The sequence below is a fragment of the Musca autumnalis genome, unplaced genomic scaffold, assembly GCF_047663935.1.
Source record: "Musca autumnalis isolate F117 unplaced genomic scaffold, ASM4766393v1 scaffold_2, whole genome shotgun sequence".
Classification (NCBI taxonomy): Eukaryota; Metazoa; Arthropoda; class Insecta; order Diptera; family Muscidae; genus Musca; species Musca autumnalis.
This window is the reverse complement of record NW_027411755.1, coordinates 158,105,371-158,123,358: the sequence shown is the minus strand read 5'-3', so window position 1 is coordinate 158,123,358 and position 17,988 is coordinate 158,105,371.

The following is a 17,988-nucleotide window of genomic DNA, read 5'->3' as shown; positions in this document are numbered from 1 at the left end:
TATTCCACCCACCCATTTTCATTTTGTTATTTTCTGTATGCATCAATATCAATTGAATTGATCATTGCTGCCTAATACTGAATAGAATGCTTGTCATCTACTGCAAGATGTTTTTGACGACTATGCAACGGCTAGAGAACATAAAAATCATTGATGATGCCTTTGTCGTAGATGAGATAGGTTTTCTTTTTGTATTCTCTTGATCAAATGGTAATTTATGCCATTTCACGTATTGCACTGCAAGTGACACTTGCAACTGATTATTTGGAAAAAAATATTATTTATAAATTATTTAATATATTGTCATTATTCATCATTGAAATATTATTCTTATGAATAGTTGTTCTATCTCCTAATTTATAGGGGGCAATGCAATGATAGACACAGTTAATAAATAGGAGTTAATAAAATAAGATATCAGTAGAACTACAGACATACTTACTTATATGGAACGTTAGGAAGGCGAATTAGAAAATTGATCTTTGCTCCTTTGGTATAAAGGAGACCCTATAAAGTACGAGGGCAGTTCGGAAACTTCTTAGCCTAGCACAAAAAGCGCAGTATAAACAGAAAAAAGTTAAGTTAAGTTTTCGAAACTTTCATCACTGTTATGAACACATGTTAAATTTTGTTTCGATCTGGCAACTCCTTCATATAGAAGCAGGTGTTCAAAAAAGACACATCCGCAATTTTTTTACAATGGAACAATTAGAAATGCGTGCTGTCATTAAATATTTACATAAAAAAGGTTTATCGGGACAAGCAATTCATAATGATATGGTGGATGTGTTAGGCGAAAGTGCTCCTTCATATGCAACAGTAAAAAATTGGGTTGTTGAATTTAAACGTGGTCGTACAAGCATTGAAGATGAACCACGTAGTGGACGTCCAAAAACAACAACAACAACAACAACAGAAATTGTAGCCCAAGTGCGTGATATGGTATTAAATGATCGACGAATAAAAGTGCGTGAAATTGCTAATATCATGGGCATCTCAAATGATCGAGTCCATTTAATTTTGCATGAAGAACTACAGATGAGAAAGCTTTCTGCAAGATGGGTGCCGCATTTGTTAACAGTCGATCAAAAACGCATAAGAATGAAGATTTCTCAAGCTTGTTTGGATCGTTTTAATCGAAATAAAATGGATTTTAAGCGTCGTTTCATAACTGTTGATGAGACATGGATCCTCCAGAGACAAAAGAACAATCCAATCAATGGACTGAAGCTAGAGGAAGTGCCACAAAGAAGGCAAAAACAATTCAATCGGCTGGTAAGTTTACGGCAACGGTTTTTTGGGACTTCAAAGCAGGGTTTCGGAGTCGAGGTATTTTTGGCTCGACTCCGACTCCAGACGAGTTTTTTTCACGACTCCGGCTCCGACTCCGACTCCGGGTCGACTCCGAGAGTGAATTCCTATACCACTAAAAATGAATAAAATGTGCACACATTTTTAACTTTTTCCTATATTTTGGCCTATATAGGCTAATGTGTCACTTTTTCCTTACATATTCACTAGAAAGGGCATTCGTTCGAATACATTCGAACATATCAATATTGTCTCTACCGAATCTTACATTGAAAATAGCAAATTTAGGAAGTTTTTTTTTTTTTTTTTGAAAATGTTGCCTTTTTAGGCGAAGATCATTTTTAGTATTAATTTTTAATTAATTTCTCGTTGAAAATCGAGCTTAATGGTCAATAATGCATCTGAAAAAGAAAAGCCGACGACTCGAAAGTTTTTGTCGAATTTCCTTTTTTTTTGCACGAGTTTATTTTGGACGGAATTCTTCCGCGTGAGAAAATCTTTAAGCTTTCAAAATACATATGTGAAAATGAAGGGGCAATACAAATCATAAGGACTACATGCAATAAAAATTATAAGCAATTCAAACTGGATGTAACCCAACATTTTAGTGCGCTTAGCCTTGAAAGGAGACCCCTAGTTGTAAATCTCAATAAAAGCCATTTTTCATGATTTTTTCCGAGAAAACTACGCTACGCGCTGCCAACCACCTCTACCTCGAAAACTGATAAGCCAATTGTCATATATTTTGGTGGCCGATTTCGAGAAAAACACAGTTTATTTGCTGCATACAAAATATGCAGTAAGACTTCTGACGAAAGAGCTTAAAGGTCCAATCTTAATTTTATTGTCATAGAACTTTACTTTTGTTTGCAAAAATGTAAGGAATCATTTGGATCAACAAAATAGGCATGAATAGACTACACTTCAGAGGATAGTAAATATCCTGTGAATTGTCCTTTAAATTAGTATAAAATACCGTTTGCATATATGTTTTTATAATGGTTTTTTAATTAAATAATGATTTAAAAAAATTGTTCTTGTTCAAATTTAATCTTATGTTTCTATAACGTGGAAAAAATTTTGCCCGGAGTCGGAGTCGAGTTATTTTTTCCGACTCAGACTCCGACTCCGACTCCAGCAAAATTGCTCGACTCCGACTCGTAGACTCCGACTCCGACTCCGAAACCCTGCTTCAAAGGTATTTTATTGATTGACTATCTGCAATAGGGTAAAACAATAAATTCAGAGTACTATTGCAACCTTTTGGATCAATTAAATGTAGAAATTCGAGAAAGACGTCCTGGCTTACAACACAAAAAAATAATTTTTCATCAAGACAACGCACCAGCGCACAATGGCTAAAATCAACGAATTAAAGTACGAGTTGCTTGACCACCCACCTTATTCTCCTGATTTAGCTCCCAGTGACTTTTACTTGTTTCCAAATCTAAAAGAATTTCTTGCATTTTACCTCAAATGAAGAATTGCTAGAAAAGCGTTGGACTAAGTGTATTCAAGTTTCAGGAGATTATATTGAAAAATAAAAAAATTTTTGAAAAACTAACTATTCTCTTTCATTGATAGGCTAAGAAGTTTCCGAACCGCCCTCGTATATATGGTATAATGTGGCGGCTTCGCCCCTGGGGCGCCTACACCAGCGCCGATTTTCTCGAAAACTGTAAGTGCCAGAAAAAATCTTTAAGGAGAAAATTGTGAGTTTAACGAAGATCTTTTTCATTTCCTAAAAGTTGGCATTTGCGTCATAAATATAATTGCGGATGCACGCGGTTTTTTTGTTTATTTATTAATTAACAATTATACTTACAGTAACTATAAGGTAATTACAAATGCGGTAATTGCAAAAGGTGGTCAAAAAAAAAGAGATATCACAATATGTAGTCGGTAATGCATCCTTTTTTCCATTTTTTGTGTAATCACACAACAGGTCGGAATTTTGATCGGATCCTCACGAAATGCGTTTGCTTTTCAACAAAATTGACCTGTATTAATGAAGACATTCAGAGAAAAGGTGCTAAGCTATCCCAATTTTAATATTTTGAATTTTACCAGTCAAAAGCTTATGCACAGGATATCACATAGTCGGCCCCGACCCGAATATAGCTTTGGCTCACTTGTTTCATTATTCCAATGAAAGTTCCTTATTAATGGAATGATACTTTTTTATTACTTCAATAAAGCAGTTAGAAGTTCCAATTCTATTATTACTATGAAACTGTCACATCACAGGGTCATTACATGAAAATTATTTTATGAAACTTCTTCATTAATGGTATGAAGTTTTACGTTGGTTCAAAATCAATGGCAAATTTCATTTACACAACGTGTTTTTCTTTCAATGTAAAAGACAACTACTGTAGAATAGAAATCCCTAATATATTCATATTTTGCCTGCCCCCATCGTTGGGGAAACGGTGTCGATATGAAAACATTTTGAACAAAAACGTGACGAAAACGGCCCATGTTATCATATATTAGGGTTATTACTTCTTTACAACCTCGTATCTTTGTATCATATTTTGATGAGTTTTTACCTATGATTAGATAAAATTTTAATTATAAGGTGATTCGAGAAAAATGCTAGCGCACAAAATCATTTAGAAATTTTTCTATAAGAGCCTTTTCGACAAACTTTTGAGGTCACTATAAGCAGATATAAAACTGCAAACATGTAAGGGAGGGCTATAGTTTCTCCGGAATTTCTTTTCTATGATTTCGACATATTTTAGGCGTTCCGTCATACATAAGGTGATGTACATGTACATATGTTAGTACAAGAGATATAGCGCATTCATACACCATCATTACTAGAAACGTTAGATGTTATTGTCTTTATTTTATAATAAACAGATAGACCGGTTTGACTATATATACATGTTTTATCAACAATTAAAATTTATATTAGAAAAATATCAAATGATATTTGGAAATAGTTTTCGGTGATTCTTATCGAATCGTCTAATGAAAAACATCAAATATTTCGTGTTATTACATTACTTTTGACCATAGGTAGAACAAAAACTACAAGACCCCGTACCCCCGTAAATTGTGGGAATTTCTCTATCATGGTTTGAGAAATTCTCTATCATGATTGCGACATGTATTATGGAAGCTAAATGTGGTTCTTTACAAACAAATCAAAACAATAGCTTCGTTCCCGTACATTTAAATAGTAGTAAATAGTACAAGTACATTACACTGATGTAATTTGGAGGAGTCACGAGTTGGTTTTCAAGTTTCGTTTTCGTAATTTGTCGGAATATCTCACACATAAATTATTATATGTAACGAAAATTATATGTGCATATTTTTCTCACAAAAGTTATGATCAATTTCAACCGCTAAATACTAAGCGATCATTAGCCAAAATTTTTAACGTTTGGCTGGAGCAAAACTCTTACCTCGTTCAAAACGGTGCCAGGATTAGACTATAACTTCGTCCTCTAGCCTGAGTATAGTTACACTACACACAATTAAAACGGTGAGGTCCCTGTATATACTAGGCTATAAGTCTTTTACCTGACCTCGTATATCGACATAATTGGCATCAATGGAATGGTCAAGAGTTCGTCTTCCAAATATAACTCACGTGGGCGAAATATATCTTCCAGGAATAATGGTATAACATACATATATACGGTATTATAAGTTTCTTTTGCCCAATATTCATGTAACAACGCGAAATATTCGTCGCAGACCCCCTTTGCATTTTTCATATATCGATGAGATAAAGCGATCAAACTATGTGTGTCCGTCCGTTCATTAAAAATTGTAATAAAAACTCCAGGCCTCAATTATGTACCGATTCACACGAAATGTTGTGGGGAGCTCAAGTTCCGACTAGAAGAGACTCTATTAGTTGTTGGTGATGATCGCACTGGGGAAATGGACCAAAAACAAAATTCTTCTCCGATTGTATAGCTGTCCTGTAAGCCGCAAAAATAATTCGATGTGGCCAAAATTTTAGGAAAGGTTTGAGTTTTAGACAAAGAAGGAGCTTGCAATTTAACATGATGATCAGATAATAATTAGCGGGTTTAATGGACCAAACTTTTGAGTGAAAATTGGTATTTTTAATGTGATAACTATATCTTTATTCCTGGAAGGCACGTCCCAACCACTTAACATATATTTAAAAAATGAATTCTAAGCTTTTCCATTGATGCCAATTATATTGATGTAATTGGTCAGATAACATAGTGCCAGCCTAATTTATAAAGGGATCCACAGTTTTAATTGTTAGTAATGTAACCATAATCACGCTAGAGGACAGATTTATAGTTCAATATCGACAACATTTCCCACGAAGGAAGATGCTAATAATTGTGGAAAATAATCGAATAGTACTTGGCGGGTGAAAATGAACATATGGTGCTAAAAATAATTTTTGGTGTATATTTCAATTTATAATTTAGGACATATTTCGGTAAAGTAGTTCAAACAAGTATGAAAGCGTTAAGTTCGCCCGGACCGAACTTTTTATACCCTCCACCATCTACTGATGCTAGTCACTTTATGGCTTATATACGGCTTGTTTGTTTCAACGAAAGAAAAAATAATACAAACACGTGGTCAAAAGTAGAATTTGACTGACAGGACAAAACCCTGCTACGGTTTTCGTAGTATCAATATGTACTTTCAAAAAATGCATACTAGAAGTTGTTTGCATTTTCAGTGTTGCATAGTGATATTTAACTATTGGAGATATAGTTAATGTCTTATTCAGGAAAACTGGTTCCTCGACGGAGCCCAATTTCGTTTTCCTAGTGAGAAGACATAATTCTGTTTTTTCCGGGTTAACATTAAGACCTCTTGGTCTAGCCCAGTTGAAAGCTATATTTAGAGCCTCTTCGGCTCTCCTGCAAAGTAGATTTGTGTTCTTTCCCCTTAGAAGTATTATAACGTCGTCTGCATAACAGACTGGTTCAAATCCTTCCTTGGTTAAGGACCTTAGTAGACTATTTATGGTAGTGACCCACAGAAGCGGCGATAAAATCCGCTCCTGTGGCGTTCCCTGCCCTACTTTGTCTCTTCTTGCTACGTCATGTAGCGCGCAGCTTATCCATCTGTTCCTTAGCATGTCGTCTATCCAGTTCCTCAGCGTTCTGTCTACACGAAATTCGTCTAAGGAGTGGATCAGAGTTTCCGTGCTAACGTTGTTGAAAGCACCTTCTATGTCGATGCAAACTGCGAGTGTGTACATCTTCATTTCGAAGGTCCTCTCTATGTGGTGTATTACCTCATGTAATGCGGTTTCCACTGATCTACCTTTCACGTATGCATGTTGTTTATATTTCAACATGTCGTTGGGGATTTTGCTCTTGATCATGGTATCGACTGTCCGTTCCATTGTCTTGAGTAAAAAAGATGTTAAACATATCGGGCGATAAGATTTTGGTACTGCGTAACTTGCCTTACCTGGTTTGGGTATAAAAACCACCCGTGCCTCCTGCCAGGCTATGGGAGTATACGCAAATTTTAAGCACGCGTTGAAAATTTTGGCCAACTTGGGCGAAATGTAGTCCACTTCCCTTTGAAGTAAGGCCGGGAAGATCTGGTCAGGTCCTGCTGCTTTGTTTGGTGAGAAGCTCATTATGGCTTGCTTAACCATAGAGCTGTCTATTTTTGGTACTTCTTCTGATGTGTGGACGTTTTCCGTCAAAAGCACTGTTTGGGCCGCAGTGCTTGAAGAAAAGTGTGTTCTCATCAGAAGGCCTAAGGTTTCCTCGCTTGTTTCCATCTTCCTTCCCATTTCATCAACCATTAGCTCGGCTTGTGTATGGGTTTTGGATAGAAACTTTTTAATTTTTGATACGTCGTTTACGCTATCTACCTGTTCGCAGAAAAGTTTCCAGGAGTTGCGTTTGGCGTTCCTTGCCAGTTTGTTGTATTCTTTTAGTTTTGATTTGTAGTTGTCCCAGAATACAGTTAATTTTTTTCGTTTTGCCCTATTGTAAAGTGTACGGACCTCTTTGCCTTTGTTACGAATTTCCCTGTAATCCAGGGTTTTTCGTAGGCAGACTTCCTTTCTCGTAGGGGACAACTATCCTCGAAAGACTTTACCAGGGCTTCGGCTAATTTGTTGACTTTACTGTCAATGTCCTTTTTTACTTAGGCATTCCTCATCTTCTCCTTGCCCTAGTCTGTACCTTAATTTAATTCGGGTTTGGCGGTGGCCTTGATATTTTGAACCTAATATACCTGTGGTCAGAGAAGGAGTGGTCATCTTAGACCCTCCAGTTATGTACCTCAAATAATCTAGAAGGGCTTGACCACTTATGTTAGTGTTAGTACTACCCCACGAAATGTGGTGTGAGTTAGCATCGCTACCTACTAGTACTTCGTTACCTGTTTGCTTGATTTTCCTCGCCAGCTGCTGCAATTCCGACGTAGGTGGTAATGTCGGGGAGTCGAACGGTATGTATATAGACGCTAGGTATATATTACCATTCCCTTGCTTCAATACCGTGGCGTCCGACGATGACAACTCTGGAGAGAAAAGTAAGCATAAATTTGTATGGACTATAATACAGGTCCTCGGGCGGGTACCTGTACTAGCGTAGAAAAGTTGATAATTTATAAGGTTCAATCCAGAGACCTTGTTCTTCACTGTCCAAGGTTCCTGGATTAGACCTATATGTATATTACCTTTGTTCATTTTGTCCATCAGCGCATGAGTTGCCGTTTCGCTCCGATGGAGGTTGATCTGGATGACCTCAATCATTGGTCGTCCAGTAGACGGTTTTCTTGGGAGGCGCTGATGGGTTCGTTTCCCTCTCTGTCTTCGCTCGGTAGGTTTTTCTCCCGGCTAGGTGTTTGGGCATCTTCCTCCTCTCCGACTCTTGCCCTCCCAGTCTTGAAGGTGACTGCGTTGCAGGTATAGAACGCCCTTCCCTTCGTCTTTGAGAGACTGGCTAGTGAGAGGTCGTCAATTCCCACCACAAGGAGAGTGCCATCTTCTTTCTCCTCCCTGTGGAAGACTTCCCACCTCTTCACTTCCAAAGTCTCATTTTGTTTTTCAAAGACTTCGAGCATGCGCTCTGTCTCCAACTTGCAGCCATAACCTTTTACGAAGACTGCCGCTCTAGTCAGGTGAGGTACGTTCTCCTTCCTCACCAGCTTCAATTTACCGCCTTACCAGGGTGTGGTTACTCCACTTATAACCTCCTCGAGAGCGGTCGGTTTTGCTTTTGGGCCCAAGTAGAACCACAGGAGGTCCCCCTTGAGCTCGCTGCTAATTATGTTTATTGGGCCACTTCTCAGGATGTGATCCAATATTTTGTCGCCGACCCTCTACTGGCGTCGATCACTGCATAGCACTGTTCGTCCCTGTAGTACTTCCTGGCTACCTTGGAGTAAGAAGTTGGCGGCTCCGCTCCGACCATCTTCCTCTTCTGGAAGGTCTTGGACTTCTTAATTGAGTCACCGGGTCTTCCAGAAGATTCTGCAATCGCACTCACACCCTTCATGTCAGAGCTCACTTCTTCGCCCTCCTTCGAAGGGTTCTTTGGGCAGTCTCCTTCGTGTGAGTTTTGAATTGGTTTGCTCGGGGCATTCGAGTGTGGGAAGCTCTTTTTCTTCTTAATCGGCTTAGCGGTGTTCTGTTCCTCGGGAGATCTAGTCCTCTTCGCCGCTTCCGAGGAAGTGGAGGGAGTATCATTGGTCTCCTTTGGAGCATCCCGTTGTTTTTTGTTAAGCCGCGCCTGGTTCTTCTTATACCTTCGTCTTTGAGCCCCAGTCCACCGCACTTTATTTGTTGTAATTTTTGCGATGTTATCGATTATTTCTTCTACCATCTTTTGGGCCTCCTCTTTATTTGGGGTTTTCACGACGGTAGTATTGTTTTTGCTGTTGCTGTCGGATTCGAAGTCAGGGTCGCTCCCATACTCTGATGGTTGGGTCAAGTTTAATCTATCCCAAGGCTTCCCTGTCTCCTCCTCCATTTTACCATTAGGTTGTGTATAGTTCTATATAGTTGCCATTATAAAATTACTTTACGAATTGATTTAGGAAAACCATAGGTATTTTCGTTTTCCATGGACGCAAGCAAAACCGAATTGGTGCACCAGAACCCCTGCATTTTTTGCCGAAATTTGTAGCACAGTGCTATTTTCAGTGAGTCAAGGTGGAGCGAACTTTTGTCATAATGATCGTTTGCCACAAAAAATTGAGGATTTGATAAATATTGATCGGAACTTTCTTCTTTGAAATTAAAAAGAATGTGTGTGACACTTCTGGGATGTTAGTGGGATTAGTTATTAACACGGTCTCTATAGAATAAAAGACATAATGCACTTTTAGGTTTGTGTGTTAAACATACTAACCAAGGCTTATATTTTCAAAAGAGAAACGAGGTAAAGGACTTTAAACCCAAACGAAAAATCATAATTTTTATTTTATAAGTCATAGCAATTGTACATAAATATAGTTAACCTTTTTCTTCCAGTATTTCTTTTATAACTTCCTCATTACATTGCTGCAGTCACTAAAAACGCTGTAAAATGCAAATTGTGTAACCATTTTGTTCACACACATTCGGACCATTAAATAGATCATAAAATATATGAGATTTAATGATAACAAACGATATCGATTTTTTGTTATAATTTTTTTTTTATTTAATAATCATTTATTACCATGAAAGAGATTAGAAGAAAAATCCCAATTATACAAAACAAACTACACTACGGTTTGATGGGGATTTAGTTTACGATATGGCCATTAAAAATGCGTTCAACCGAAATCGTAAAAACCAATATCAGTAATCAACTAACCGACAAAAAAAGTAATTAAATTTAAATGTTTAATCATAATATTTAACAATGAATGGAACACACAGACGCACTCACTGACAATGCACTGAGTCACATTCTCACACGCGCACCGCAGTTCGATAACTTTTTAGTGGTGATCGGTTAATAATTATGCAAATTATTTGATTGAGATCAAATAAAGACAAAACAGCAGTCTTGTAGTCATATAATCTCACCCAGACAGTGTTGGATGATCAACAGAATCATCAATGGATGCTGGTTGGTAGAGATTACCTGCACTGTTGTTATATTTAAATCAAAGTAGGCCTCCACCCCAACTTTATTGTGTATTTTATTTCGAGAGGGGAAAATCTCTTTGATACCAAATTTCGAGGAGTGACATTATTAATTTATTAAATTTATTTTAATTGCTGCTGTTTATGGGCATTGAATATCAACTTGACTGTTTGATATAAGCCGACGCAACACCGATTCTGCCACTACCAATATCACCTCCACCACTCCACCACCACTGCTCACTGGCTGGCCACTGTTGCTTTTTATCTTTTCGGAGAAACTTGTTGTTAACTCTGCGTGTGAGGTGCTTTGTAATACTACTGGTGGTTTCTGTATAACTTCCACTACTACTGCTGCTGGTGCTATTGCTCCTGTAACATTTCATAGTTTAGTGTTGCGGCTGCTGTAATAAAATTTACATCAAAATTTATGTATCTGTATCAAACTGCCAAACACTCATTCCTTCATCACTGATAGCTTCCACCACACACATACACGATGCAGCAACATAGTGGTCAGTTTTGATTAGGATTTCCTTACTGATTGGAGCAACAACAACATTTCGAATGTCTGCATTCGAAATTATTTTATTATAATTTAAATGTTGGGCATGCGGTAGTTTGATTTTCTTTTGATTAGCGGCATTTAAAGTCTAAATTATAAGTTCGTTTAGTTAGACAGTCTAAGGTGTATAATGTGGTAATTTTTCTTTCAGCCTATGTTATAATTAAATTGGCCACCATCGTAGTGGGAAAAATATTGAAGAAATGGGAGAGGAGTATTTGTTATTTTTTTGTTGATAACACTGTACAACACAAAAAATAATTACAAGATAATTCGGTCAGATTATGAAAAAGGACCGAAAAAAGAAGACGTTTTGAAAGTTTACATCGGGAAGTAACCTAAATAGGCGTGGCAAGTTCCGCCCATTTCTACAGGTTTTGACATATTCCATATCAGCTTCCTTGGAATCCTTGCATTTTAGGTATAAAGTGTCTTTGGCAATATTACTGATAAAAAAGCGGATTATCTTTTTATGAAAAAAATAAACCCTCATGCGAGTCACTAAACGGGTCTTTGTGGCCCCTTCTTTCAAAAACGTTTAAAAACTACTTTAAAATGTGATCGTATCAGGTCAAAATATTCTACAAAATTATTTGTCATAAAATTTTACTATTGGTCCCCCAATTACACCAAAACTCTACCCTACACCACACAGTGGTAAGGGGTATTATGTCTTTGTGCATTTGTATGTAACATACAAAAGGAAACGAAATAGACCCATAGTTCCTTTTGGGGACATACATATAATCACTTTCTGAGTCGATTTATGCATGTCCGTCCGTCTGTCCGTCTGTCCATGTATTTTTGTTCGCAATGTACAGGTCGCATTTTTTGTCCGATTCAGCTGAAAATTGGGGACTACAACTTTTTTAGCCATAGGAAGAACTTTGGTGAGATCGGTTCAGATTTGGAAATAGCTCCCATATATATTTTCGCCCGATTTCATGTATTTGCTGCTGGAAATCGGTTCAGATTTGGATATAGCACTCATATATATTTTCGGCCGATTTCGCGTATTTGCTGCTCCAAACACGCTATCTAAGTCCGATTTCAATGATTTTTGGAATGTTTGACTGAATTCGGCCTGGAAATAAATGTGCCAAATTATATCAAAATCGGTTAAGATCTGGATATAGCTCCGATTTATATTTTACATATTCACAGTGGTGTAGGGTATCATATAGTCGGCCCCGCCCGACTTTGATCCTTTCCTTACTGGTTAAGTTTTGTCCCACAAAACTTCATTCTAGATAGAAGACGTGAAAGACAAAAATATTCTCCATCAAATTTCAATATGTCACAGAATAATTGAAATATGTATTTACAATATATACCAAGGAAGTATATACCTCAAGTTTGATAACAAAACACCAAATATTTTTTGAATAAATTTGTTTTGTTCTTTTTTCGAGTTTATGCATGAAAGTAACATAAAATGTAATTTTAGACGAAAGGTGTTAAAAGAAGAAATATTCTACACAAAATTTCACTGTAAGTCCCAGAACAAACTAGATATCTAAGTAAATCACTTTGTTAAGAAAACTACGTTACAAAGTTATATATTAAAGGTAGAAATTATTTGTTAAACTTTTAGACTCTTAATTAAAACTTGTTTCATACTGAGCCAACTCGTATGTTAGATATATTCATCAATATATTATCAATATTTTCCCTATACATATATATTCACCATAGATATTACAAAAACAGTTTGGATCGAGCACATATAATCTTCTGAAAGAACTTATTATGAAAACAAGTGAGCCAAGGCTATAGTCGGGTCGGGGCCGACTATGTGATACCCTACACCACTACCCCTGTTCATAAGCTTTTGACTAATAAAATTCAAAATATTAAATTGGGATAGCTTAGCGCCTTTGCTCTGAATGTCTTCATTAACACAGGTCAATTTTTTTGAAACGCATTTAAGTGCATCATCAGTACAACCCAAATAAAAAATGGAAAAGTGAGATGTATGCCAACCATCAATAGGCTTCTTTCTCTGTTAGACCCCCATCAACCCCCAACATTTCGTGAGGATCCGATCAAAATTTCGAAGTGTGATTGCACAAAAATGGAAAAAGGGATGCATTACAGACTATTGCGATATCTCGGTTGTTTGACCACCTATGACAACCTACTTTACATCGTTGTAAAGGTGATATTTTCTTCTTTCCTTGCCAGGTTTTGCTTTCGATATACAGTAGGTAGATATTAACTTTGAACTAAAACGTTGGTCTTTTTTCCAAATATTTTTTTCACATTCCGATCCCTGAATAATATCCGACCATTATCAAAAATGAAAAGGTTTTTTCCTCTGTATGACCCCCAATAACACCCAAAAGTTCGTGACGATCCAATTAAAATTGCGACCTGTTGCGTGATTTCCAAAAAAGTGGAAAAATGGGATGTATTACCGACTATTGCGATATCTCCGTTATTTGGATACCTACGCAAACCTGCTTTACATCATTGTAATGATGGGATTTTTTACTTTCATTGTCAGGCTTTGATTTTGGAAGGTCCCGAACCAAAGCTGTGATATTCGTCATTATTATTAAAATCGCAAAAATGAAAAGTTGTGTTCTATTAACGGCTATTGCGATATATTCGTTGTTTGATCACCTACGAGAACCTACTTTACATCATTAGAAAGGCGATATTTTCTACTTTCATGGCCAGGTTCTGCTTTTGGTATACCCCATATTGAACCTGAGATATTCGGTTAGGAAAAAAACGTTGTCTTTTTCTCCAAATAAGTTTTTTGCCCAGTACGATCCCTAAATATTATCCGACCATCACCAAAATCAATAGAACCAAAGGAAGGTCCCGAACCAAAGCTGTGATATTCGTCATTATTATTAAAATCGCAAAAATGAAAAGTTGTGTTCTATTAACGGCTATTGCGATATATTCGTTGTTTGATCACCTACGAGAACCTACTTTACATCATTAGAAAGGCGATATTTTCTACTTTCATGGCCAGGTTCTGCTTTTGGTATACCCCATATTGAACCTGAGATATTCGGTTAGGAAAAAAACGTTGTCTTTTTCTCCAAATAAGTTTTTTGCCCAGTACGATCCCTAAATATTATCCGATCATCACCAAAATCAATAGACTTCTTCATCTGTGTGACCCCCATTAACCCTCAAAATTTCGTGACGATCCGATCAAAAATGTGACCTGTAGCGTGATTTCCAAAAAAGTTGAAAAATGGGATGTATTACCGACTATTGCGATATCTCCGTTATTTGGTTACCTACGCCAACCTAGTTAACATCATTGTAAAGATGGGATCTTCTCCTTTCATAGCCAGTCTTTGCTTTTGGAAAGTCCCCAACCAAAGCTGTGATATTCGTCATTATAATTAAAATCGCAAAAATGAAAATTTGGGTTTTATTTGCGACTATTGTGATATCTTCGTTGTTTGATCACGTACGAGAACCTACTTTACATCATTAGAAAGGTGATATTTTCTTCTTTTATTGTCAGGTTTTGCTTTTGGTATACCCCGTATAGAAGCTGAGATATTCGCTTTGGAAAAAAACGTTGTCTTTTTATCCACATAAGTTTTTTTCCCATTCCGACCCCTAAATATTATCCGACCATCACCAATAGGCTTCTTCCCCTCCGGGACCCCCATCAACACCCAAAATTTCGTGACGATCCGATCAAAATTGCGACCTGTAGCGTGATTACAAGGTTTAGATGGACAGACGGACAGACGGACGGACGGACTGACGAACGGATACACATAGCCAGATCGACTCAGCTCGTCGAGACATTCATTTTGGTATATATAAGTATGGGTCTACGACCATTATTTCGATGCGTTACAAACTTTTTGGCCAAAACCAACTTATAATACCCTCCCCACATAGTGGTGTAGGGTATAAACATTAATAAAATATATTTTGTGACCGCAGATAAGGAAAATGTGAATAAAAACGGTAAAATATAGTCCTAAATCATATATAAAAAGCGAAAGCTTCTGGAGATGTTAAATATTATAGCTACAAATTTGTTTTGTTCAGAGACTCATAATGAAATTTGATTTAGAACATTTTTTTTTGACACAATCCCCAAAAAGTGAAATATTTTAGGAGATTTTGACTCAGTATGAAATAAATTTTAATTTTTAATCTAAAAGTTTAACAAATATTTTTCTACCTTTAATATCTAATTTTGTAACGTCATTTTCTTAACAAAGTAATTTACCTTCTTTGTTCTGCGGACCCGGAGTTCCGCCTGCAGGATCGTGTTATGATCCGGCAGACGGAGGGAGATTTCCGTTTCCGGTTCCATTATATAAAGACCCAGTCCGGTTCTCCCCCCTAGTAGAGCCCCATCCGTAAACCCACAGCTTACAGCGGGAATCTGTGCTAGAGCTCCCCCGATCCACATGTCTCTGTCAGGTATTGACACTTCACACAAGGCTACTTCACTAGTTTCAGGTATACGGTCCGATACTACCTGATTTATAGATTCACCCGTTGTGACCTTTAATATGTTTTGTTGGTATGTTTGGTGGCTCTTTTCGATCCACTCGCTCATCGACTTTAGCCTTACAGCTGCGATGGCTGCCTCATACCTTACCTGAATATCTATTGGGTGTACAAACAAAATTGTTTCTAGAGCCCTAGTCGGTGTGGTCCTCATTGCTCAGCTAATGCTTAGGCAGCATGTTCTTTGGACCTTTTGCAATATTTCCACATTGCATTTTTTGTCCATGGCTGTCCACCATACCACAGACGCGTACGTTAGAATTGGTCTAATTACGCTTCTGTATAGCCAGTGTATCATCCCAGGATTGAACCCCCATTTTGAGCCTATCGCCCTTCTGCAGGTTGACCAACATATTTGGGCCTTGTTAGCCCTTTCTTGTATATGGTCTTTCCATTTAAGTTTCCTATCCAGAATTACTCCTAGATATTTAACTGTACAGGAGATATTTATTGTCTTATCTAGAAAAACTGGTTCCTCGTAGTGTCCCATTTTCGTTTTTCTAGTGAATAGACATAATTCTGTTTTTTCCGGGTTGACGTTCAGACCTCTCGGCCTGGCCCAGTTAAAAGCAATTTTTAGAGCCGTTTCTGCTCTTCGACAGAGTTGATTTGGATTCTTTCCCCTCAGAAGTATTATAACGTCGCCTGCGTAGCAGACTGGGTCAAATCCTTCTTCGGTTAGGGTCCTCAAGAGACTGTTTATGGTGGTAACCCACAACAGAGGTGAAAGTATCCCTCCCTGTGGCGTTCCTTGTCCAACTTTGTCTCTTATTTTCACGTCGTATAGCCCGCAGCTTATCCATCTATTCCTTAGCATGTGGTTTATCCAGTTCCTTAAGGCCCTGTCTACCTAAAAATCGTCTAAGGAGTGGATAAGTGTCTCGGTGCTTACGTTATTGAAAGCGCCTTCGATGTCGATGCATACAGCAAGTGTGTACATTTTCATTTCGAAGGTTCTTTCTATGTGGTGTACTACCTCATGCAATGCGGTTTCCACTGATCTGCCTTTAACGAATGCATGTTGTTTGAATTTAAGCATATCGTTGGGGATCTTACTCTTTGTCATGGTGTCGACTGTCCGTTCCATTGTTTTGAGTAAGAATGAAGTTAAACTTATCGGTCGATAAGATTTTGGTGTTGCATAACTTGCCTTGCCAGGTTTGGGTATAAAGACTACCCTTGCCTCCTGCCAGGCTATAGGAGTGTATGCAAATTTTAAGCATGCATTGAAGATCCCGACCACTTTGGACGCAATAAAGTCCACTTCCCTCTGTAGTAAAGCCGGGAAGATCTGATCTGGTCCAGCTGCTTTATATGGTGAAAAGCTTAAAATGGCTTGTTGGACCATTAAGCTGTCGATCTTTGGTGCCTCTTCCGATGAGTTAATACATTCCGTCGATGCCTCAGTGTTAACCATGGTATTCTGCGGGAAGTGCGTTTTCATCAGAAGGCCTAGAGTTTCTTCTGCTGTTTCAATCCTTTTTCCATTTCCATCGACCAATTGCTCGGTCTGTGTATGGGTTTTAGATAGAAACTTTTTAATCTTTGAAACGTCATTTACACTATCCACCTGTTCGCAGAAAAGCTTCCAGGAGTTTCGTTTGGCGTTTCTTGTTATTTTGTTGTATTCCTTTAATTTTGCCTGATAGTTGTCCCAGAATACAGCTGCTTTTTTACGTTTGGCCCTATTATAAAGTCTGCGGACCTCCTTGCCTTTATTTCGAATTTCCCCTGTCATCCAGGGTTTTTCGTAGGCGGATTTCCTCTCTCGAAGGGGACAACTTTCCTCGAAAGACTTTACTAGTGCCTCAGTTAACTTTAGGACATCTCTCTCTATGTCCTCCTTACTTAGGCATTCCTCATCAGGTTGCCCAAGTCTTTCTTTTACTCGTTTTCCGAACTTTGTCCAATTTGTTTTGGATTTGTTTCGGAAGGTTATCGGGTTAGGCGATGGCCTAGCTATTTTAAATCTAATATACTTATGGTCTGAGAAGGAGTTTTCCTCCAGGACCCTCCACTCGTGTACCTCGTTTATTAAATTTTCTGAACATATCGTTATATCTAGTACTTCCTCCCTAATTCTATTAACAAAGGTTGGCGTATTCCCGGTGTTAAGTGTAATCAGGTCGTTAGTATTTAAGTAATCTATAAGGGCTTGACCCCTTTTGTTAATGTTAGTACTACCCCACGAGATGTGGTGAGAGTTAGCATCGCTACCTACTAGTACTTCGTTACCTGTTTGCTTTATCCTTCTCACCAGTTGCTGCAATTCCGACGAAGGTGGTATAATGATGCTAGGTATATGTTACCATTCCCCTGCTTCAATACTGTGACGTCCGACGATGACAACTCTGGAGAAAAAAGAAAGCATAAGTTTTTGTGGCATATAATGCAGGTCCTCGGTCGTGATCCCGTAATTGCCTTAAAAAAGTTGATAATTTATATGGTTATGTCCAGAAACCTTGTTTTTTATGGTCCAAGGTTCTTGGATTAAACCAATATGTATATTACCTTTTGTTATTTTGTCCATCAGGGCTAG